Source organism: Cyphomyrmex costatus, unplaced genomic scaffold (genome assembly GCF_001594065.2).
Source record: "Cyphomyrmex costatus isolate MS0001 unplaced genomic scaffold, Ccosl1.0 scaffold214, whole genome shotgun sequence".
Taxonomy (NCBI): domain Eukaryota; kingdom Metazoa; phylum Arthropoda; class Insecta; order Hymenoptera; family Formicidae; genus Cyphomyrmex; species Cyphomyrmex costatus.
Genome location: NW_017276192.1, coordinates 653718 through 663589, shown reverse-complemented (window position 1 = coordinate 663589; position 9872 = coordinate 653718).

The window sequence follows — 9872 nt, the reverse complement described above, 5'->3', positions numbered from 1 at the left end:
TTATGTTATCTGATAAATTACACAGTGAGCATTTTATCAATTGAGATATTTTACTTTAATATTCAAATTAGAGTAATGTATAACGGATTTAATGTGCACTGAGTGTGCATTAGTTTTACCAATGAAAAATGTTATTAGTCTTGCATATTGGTGTATTATAAAATCATATATTTTTATTATTTTAATCATATTTATGATTTGAACGACTTATAGGTATCATTTGTGAATGTTAAAATGTTTTATTTACCTATATAATGTAAGATTTTTAGTTATTTAGAGTCTTAAACCCGATCTACAATTGTGTAAACGTAGTTGTACTTGTAAGAATTGACTAATCACAGTTGTATACGAGGAGAATATTCGACTGTTATTGGTCAATTCTTACAACTACAATCACTTACAATTACGTTTACGCAATTGTAGATCGGGCTTTATAATTTATGCGGGTCTTGATTCCCGCACATAGCATGGCCAATGGAAAAACCTCGTATATTAATACACGCGACCCGCGAATCGCAAGCGTTCTGCGAGGCGTCCTGCAGGAACGGGCAGGCGCCGACAATAGTCAGTCTCAGGGTTTGTTAGTGATTTTTCACTAGATTGGGGATTTTTAATATCTTTTGATGATTTGGTGATTATTTTCCTCTTTTTGGTGAAAATATGATCACGATACTACCGAGAAAAAAAGATGTATATACATAATCTACATAGGATATAGTTCTTAAAAAATATATATTTATATGTGTATATACCAGGTGGGGCAATAACTTTGTCTACCTTGAATATCTATGCTATTTTTAGAGGTATGAAAATATTGTAATTACAAAAGTTGTACGGTATTAAGAGAACTATAATACATGCTGGTTATAATTTTTTTTAAGCTGGAGGTGCTTCGGAGATTTTGAGGTCAACTTCATTTTTTTAAATGGAATTATATGAATTTTTTTCCACTATATGATTCCTCTAATTATTCTGTACATAAAAGTATCAAGGTAGAGATATAAAAAAATCAATAGTTTACGAGATATTTTTTACACATTCTTTTGGTGCATATATATATTGACATAAAAAGTTTTTAAAATAACTCGTGAACTATTGACTTTTTGATAATCGTACCTTAATGCCTTTATAAACAGTATAATGAGATGAATCAATTGGTGTGAAGAAAACACATAGTTGCTTATTTCAAAATTATCCATTTTGCATACATATTTTTTTATAGCAATTATGTGTTTTCTTTACACCAATTGATTCATCTCATTATACTGTTTACAAAAGCATTAAGGTACGATTATCAAAAAGTCAATAGTTCACGAGTTATTAAACTTTTTATGTCAATATGCACCAAAAGAATATGTAAAATATCTCGTAAACTATTGGTTTTTTTATATCTCTACTTTGATACATTTATGTACAGAATAATTAGAGGAATCATATAGTGAAAAAAAATTCATATAATTCCATTTAAAAAAATGAAGTTGACCTCGAAATCTTCGAAGCGCCTCCACCTAAAAAAATTATAACCAGCATATCAGGTATGTAAATATGAAACCGGAATTGTTTTATAGAAAAGACACGTTTATTGCTTGAAAATGACAAAAAATATTTTATTCGAAGTATTGCCCATCGCTAGCTATACATTTTTCCCACCTGGCTGACAATTTGTGGATGCCACGCCAAAAAAATTGTTGCTCTTTTGAGCCAAACCAGTCATCTAGCCATTATCGTACATCTTTGTAAAAAGTGAAGCACTGCTGAGCAAGTGCGTGTCCCATCGATGCAAATAAATAGTAATCGGACGGAGCCAAGTCTGGTGAATAAGCGGCATGCGAAAGTATTTCCCCATCAAACGTCTCAATCGTTTCTTTGACCTGTTTTGCTGTGTGTGATGGTGCATTATCATGAAGCAAAATCACTTTAGTTTGGCTTTTTTGATATTCCGGTCGTTTTTCACGCAAAGCTTGACTCAAATTGATCATTTGTTGTCGATAACGTTCAGTATTAACGATTTCGCCAGGTTTTAACAGGTTTTAGCAGATTTCGACGTTTTCCACGTTTTTCGTTTCTCACGTCAAAATCGCCACTTTAAAATTTTTTTAACCAATAAAAGCACTGTGATTTACCAAGAGCATGCTCACCGTAAGCTTCGACAAGCATTCGATGCGATTCTGCAGCAGTTTTCTTCAAATGGTAACGGAAAATCAATTGCTGTCCGCGAATATCGTAGTTTCCAGGCACAAAATTCAACATGTTCAACGCTATTAAAAACTATACTGTTGTATGAAACTTGTATTGTTGTGGGTTGGAAATCTTTGTCAGATGTCAGAACAAGAAAATGGCGTCAATGACGCGGTCTGACAGCAACTACATTGACAGCTATGGCCGTCTAATGGTAAATTCCGGTTTCATATTTACACACCTGATATATTACAATCCTCTTAATACCGTACTTTTGTAATTACAATATTTTCACATCTCTAAAAAAAGCGGAGATATTCAAGGTGGACAAAGTTATTGCCTCACCCGGTATATGTACCTATATATACAAATGATGTATTTTGTTTATTTATTTATAAAACCTTGTGTTTACGATGCTAGAAATCGATCTGAGATTTCGGACGGAAAGACAATCGCATTAATCAATTAGCTGAATTGTTCAAATCAAAATTGTTATAATCGGTCAATTCTCTCCTTCATCCAATATCTCAGATCAATTTTTAATATCACGAACACAAGGTTTTATGATCATCATATAAGGTCTGTGTTCTGATTATATATATTAATTTTGTTTATATTAACTCAATCGAAATAATCATCAATTAAAACTTAATCGAAGTTGATTGAAATGATCCTTAATATTTACATGTTTATTAAAACATTTTAAACCATTATTAAAATTGATTTTTCATTTAAATTTACATAAATTTAAAAAAATTTGGTGAAAAATGTCGTAATCTGGAGATTTTTTAGACAGAAATTTGATGAAAAATTTTGACAACACTGGTCAGTCTTAGCGAAGCACTCGTCTAATGTAGACTCTCTGTGGGAGATGTAAAGAATAAATACGTTTTTTAAGTAAATCCCGACTTTCGACGTTGATCAGATCATTATCAATGTTACAAAAGAAGTGTTACAATAGAGGCAAAGGTAATTTTTTTAAAAGTAGCGGCAAATAATATAAAAAGTTGATATAAAAATCAAGATCGGATCGTTATCAATGTTATAAAAGAAGTGTTACAATTGAGGCAAAGGTAATTTTTTAAAAATAGCGTCGAACAATAAAAAGTTTATATAAAAACCAAGTTAGTTGTATTTAACCCATGTATTTGCGAACTAGTACACTTAATTATTAAAACAATTAATTTAATTATTTTATTTTTGGTTTATTTTATAAATTAGAAAACTATATTCCAACAGTTAATTATAATACAGTATTGACAAAATATTGATAAAAAAAGACTTTTATTTTTATATTTGTGTTATTAATAATTTCTAAAAATGTTGAATTACAGTTTTAACAGTGTTAATTTTTTTAATGTAGAATATTGATGTTAAAATATCATTGTGTGCGTAAAGCATATTTAAAGAGAAATTTAAACTTTTAATTAAAAATTGTTAAAAAATTTAAATTTTAATTAATCTCGCGGGGTAGCCACAGTTCTAAGTTATTTTGTTTAACAACTTATATATGTATTTTCACATGCAATTAACTAAAGGTTAAGTTAAACGTATAGTTTTAAATATAAAAATTGGTAAACAAATTTAATTAATTAATTAATTGAATAAATTAAATTAATCTAATTATTTTTAAATAAATTGTTTTGTATTTACGCATTAGTATTTAATTTTGATGATTTTTCTGACCAAAGTGTATTTTGAGTGCTTATCTCAAGGATGATTACCCAATTTTTATCAAAAACAAATCATGATGCGCATACAATACAATCTACTGACAATAAATTTAGTGAATAAATTCTCTTATTTTTTTTATTCTTTACGTACGCTATTAATGATCTTTCATAAAGACGGTATCAATGTACGACATATCCTTTACGTGCTGTTAATAAAAAGTATTGAGTGACATTGAATGTGTTCTATCGTGATTTATGTAATATTTAGTCTTTAAACGTTTTCAATCACGCACAGATAACAAAACGTGTCTCAGTAAAATTGCACAAATCTGTGATTGCTTATAATGCTGGCAACTTACCGCAAATTTATCTTTAACGATTTCGAACGTACTGACATTGTAACAATATGCAGGCAACGATGTGTATATATATTGCCAGCAATTTAACGGCAAGATATAACTGCATCAATATTACCTTGTATTATCGGTAATGTGACAGCATCGAGTGATGCTGCATATTATTATGGCAACATACGGTAATAGTACGAATTTTGATGATGACGAATTTAAAGTTGTCGGAAAAGGCTGACAAGTTACTACTCAAAGTTATATAGACAAGTATTCATAATCGGTTCTTATTTCAAGATTGTCTTAAGTAATGTCTTAAGACGTTAATGCATCCTCTGACTGGTTCGTGACACCTCAAGACAGAATATAAGCCGGTCTTAAATATAAGAACTGACTATGAATATTGACCATAGTAAAGGCATCAAGTTGCCAACAAATGAGGACTCAGTTGTTGCAGTTCTGGTAGCAATATTTAATTACTTATCAATGCATACTTAGCAAGCAACATGCCAGCAACAAGACAGACACGTTGCTATCTAGGACATTTAGATTAGAATTTCGAATATTAGTTATATTTAAATGTAATTTCCTTTTACGTTTAATTTTGATAAAACATATAGTTATATACGAGTATAAAACATACATACATATTGTGTGTGTAGAAACACTAGTAACACAATCTTTTATTACATCTTTGTTATTAAGTGCTGTTATATTATTATTAAAATTCGTATAATAACTTAGTGCAATTTTGTGTGAATACAATTGTAATTTTTAATGCCTTCTTTAATATTATTTAATTATTGATGCATTTGTGTGATTGACTTTTGATTTCCGTTTAGTACGTTATTACATTTCCGCAGTCGTATACGTAGCTTATCATATTCACGTTATAAGTCAAATATAGAGCACGCTAAACGCGAGTTGCAAGATTAGGTATGATGTGATCTGCATAATATCCAAATATGTAATATTTTACAGGGGATTCCATTTAAACCTTTGATGTTACCCCCCGCTCCTCTTTAAGGAGGAACGGGGGTGTATTTTTGTTTACGTAGTTAGAAAGGCCCCTCGAATATGTGAAACTTTCTTATAAACAACTTTTTAATAGAATAAATATTTTTAGAATTATTAGCTTGTAACAAATTTACGTGAGCTACTCTGTATATTTTACTAAGCGTTATTAAAATCTTTAAAAAGTATAGATTTTATTATTATTATTAGAGAAGTGCATTCTTGTCTTGATGAAGTGAATGGCAAGATTTACGAAACGTTAGCATTAGCAACAGAACACGATACGGCAATAATCCGTAAACCTTTTGACATCTTTAAAGAAAATACTCGTAAAATCCTCAAAAGTATTATTATAAGAATTTTATTTTCGCAATTGCAAAATTTTCGTTTTTAGCTAATTTTGTATAGAAACAAGCGACAAATATATGAATTATGAGTTTTACTTTTTAATTATTTGAGCAAATTATGTTTTATCAGTATTAATAAATTACAATAGTTAATTTCCAAGAAATTAGGAGTGTCTGTTTGGAAGTCTTATGTTAATATGGATGACTTTTTCCTATATGTATAATACATTTGTAGTATAGTATAGTGTATATACACTGTACTACAAGTGTATGCAGAGCGGCATCATGTAGACGTCCTTATGAAATAGACGTCTTTTGGACATCCTATAGAATTAGTGTAAAAATGTATGGAATAATTTCTCATAATTGTAATAAACTTGATACAAAACATAATAGAACATTTAAAATGTATAAAATAATAAAATATAAAAGCATATTAAAATGAGAAAACGAAATACAATAGATAGCGTAATAAAAGGTAAAATTGAAAAGAGATTTTTACATCGATAACAAGTAGAAAATTGTAAAGACAAAAGATAAAAAATGAGCAACGACAACGACGAATCAGAATGACATAAATCGGACAAAAATAGTACGAGAAAAAATATGTGCACATATTTATATCTTTGTATCAAGTGCACTTGGCATGATTGTTATCTCATTTCAATTGTAAAAATCTATATTCTTCCTCAATATATGCACTTTTTTCATAATGTTAATTTATTTAAACAGAGCAATAATTTTTTATTATACAATATTTTATTATACAAAACGTCCTCCTTTCTGTAAAGAATACGCTGTAACGTCTCTTTTATGTATTGTTCCCTTCATAATAATATAAAAAGGATGTTTTTAATGTATACTAAACTATAATAAAAATATACTTCATGGAAGACGTTATAGTGTCTCCTGATAGTATAATACACACACACACATACACATATATATGTGTGTGTATTTGTTTAGTAAACGTTTCTACAGATTTTAGTACTGTATAATAATTTGATGAATAGTATGCTTTTTTATTTTCCATTTTTTGCATGAATCATAGTTTATTAGGTGACAAGATTGACGCAGTATGAAATCATCTTTGTACTTTTCCGTAGCTCGAAGTATTGACTTTTTTTACTGCGATACAAATAGAAGATGATTTCAATTAAAAATACGGAAATCTTGTTAATGGTAATAAAAGAACAGAGGCAAATTGAGATAGCAATGATCATTCAAATACTAAGAATTTTTAAATGATGATACATAATGATTTAATTATAATATTGGAATTTCTAGTGGATTTTATTCTTTATATATTAAAATTCTACTTAACTTTTTATATCTGTTTTTGTGCTGTTTCTACTTTTAACATTTTTTTATTGATACCCACAATCAAGATGATGGTACATACATGTTATTGTTGATAATAACACAGGAAAATGATTATCTGCAAAGTAAAATATCATTTAATCAAAATAACATATTGAGCAACAATGTCCATAATAGAAGATACGTAAAAGAGATTGACAAGGTTATATTCCTTGAATCCTTGACCGCACCTGTGGACCGCACCAAACGTCGCATTTTTGCATTGACTGGACTTGTACCTTTAAGTGAGTGGATCATGTGTCCGTGACGCGTAACGATCGTAAATGCGTTTATGTTGTTGATTAGAAATCGGCATTCAAGATGCGTGACAAGCCACTCCGCAAGATCGAGACGCAATCGAGACAAACGCCATTAGCTATTTATATAATTTGCTACTATTCACAATGCGCGCAACGAACTTTGGCACTGGGTGGTCCTTATTTGTAAGATACCGCGCATAACGAACAAGCCTACGATCTGCGTGGCGTGAAACATTAATGAGCAGTGTTTAGCGCACCCTCTATCTATTTGAGTATTCGAATCGTGTCGGACGGAAGCTAAAGAATAGCTGAAATTATACAGATTTAGCGAGAGTAATTTTGTAACGGTAACAATCTATTATGAAAAGACAACAATTTAGGTATAAATATAAATTATACAATAAACCATAAGTTTCGAATGGGAAAAACGTTTTACACATTACAATGCTTTTCAAGCTGTGTGTGAAAGTTTAAAAATTAAGAGAGAGAGAGAGAGAGCCTAAGAGAATGTATTATAGTATCGTTCACATTGGCTGCAAGGCCAAATGCTTAAATATATCAGGATTGCCATGTGAAATGAGTAAATATCCTACATACAAGGCAACAGAATCGATAAATGATTTTTAAATATCGAGAGTCCTTGAATTAATATATTTTTTATAAATTAATAAAAAAATGTAGATAGATTAAAAAGAAATAGAATGAACGTTTCATTGAAATCTGTTTTTAAATTTGGGTCTGTTTTTTGTGATTGAACTAAGGTACACTTTTGGAATTAATTTAAAGTGAGGTAGATTAGCTATACATATGTGTGTTTAATATTTGACGAAAGCAAAAAAGAGAGCTCCAGTGTATGTCACTGCAGGAGTAAAAAATAGTTTAGATTACGAAATTTTTGAAATATATGAAATATGAATTAAATAATACGAATTTGGACCGATGAGAATAAATTTAATTGAATGAAAGAATTCTCATATTTGATTAAAGTGGATCTAAATACTTAAATATAGGTATATTTGGTCTTACCACGATGTCGATTACTATTGCTCTATCAATCGAATCTCAATATAAGATTCATATTGCCTTTGCCAAACTATTCAACGTCCATCATAAAACCTTTGTCATAAAACATGAGGAATGCCTAAGCGTTTAGTTTTAATTTTGCGACTATGTAACATTGAGAATGACCCAATTGGAGTCGAAACGTTTGCATTTTAAATTTATTTTGTTTAGCGAACTTTTATATGTAAAAATTTTTATTTGCTATTAAATACTCAACTGGCTCTGAGCCCTTGTAATTTCCAATTCTTTAAATATTTATGTCTAAATTGGTGTACATATTTGATTCTACAAATTGCACACTAAAATCTTTTTTGGCGCATAATTTGTAGAATTAAATATGTATCACAGTCACGAAGTGTTAATTTTAGTAAATGTATACTTACTAGTCACAGCTTACGTTTACGTGTTGTAAATGTATATATTGACTATAGCAGACTGCAGTAAGTGCATATAAGTGTATATACATTTATTGGCTTAACACTTTGATTGTGTCACATATAAATTTGCAATATATAAAAATATTTATGAATTTAGATTTGCTTTGACTGAATATAGGAATTTTTCTATTTAATTATTTTATGAAACATTCTGGATAAAAGATAGAATCTCATGATTTTTGTAATTATATTATAATTATTATAAAAAAATATAATAATATTAATAATTATTATAATAATTATAATTGCTCACAGCACGCATATACATCTTATGTATTTAATGATAAAGCATACCGTTTTATATACATCACAGATGATTATTTTATCGCAGACATCGCAGTAATAGAAAAAGTAAACTAAAATTTCATTTTATTTTCTTAAAACACTATGGTCACACGCGTGTCATAAATGTTTTTATAATTTATTATTAAGTAGTTTAAAAAAGTATCAAATTTTATGTTCATGTGCCTTAGTTTGATGACGTTTATTATATGTTTATTTTGAATCTCTGTTGCTTGGATATCTTCCACGATGGCTTCTTGTACGTTTATTTAATCATTTTTTTTGAATAGTACAAATCAGATTAACAAAGCACACGTCGTACGAAATTAATGGACACGAGTCGGACAGATAAGGAAGTGACATCGCACTCACATGGTGGCGGCAGAGGGGACTATGGATAAAGGAGACAAAGACTAAGTTGTAAAAAAGATTTTGTATCGGTGACTGCCGGCTGGGAGCGACCTTGGCCGTGCCATTCCGCAATTTAATTGTCACAGTGATTATAACTTACGGAATTAAAATTCGCGTGGTGTGTAGATGACGAGCGCGCGCGTTCGGGTTTAAGCTATCATTTGCACACAAGAAATGTGTACACGCACGTTGTCACAATACGTGCTGTTTACCTCGCGGACGAGCCAACAACCTGCGCATCTTACTAATCTCCAGAATCTTTCTTGTCATAATTTGTTCTTGTTAATCACTCTTTTCCTTTTTATTCTTTTATTCTATTATTTAAAGTAAATGTTGTTCTATGAAATATTAATTAAGAGATAAATCAATTAAATGATTACTAAACTAAACTACTACTAAATTAACAAAGTAGATTATAAAACTGAATAATTTTGGATAACAAAAGTCAAATGTAAAGACTTTTATGTTATTCCACACACACACACACACACACACACCCACA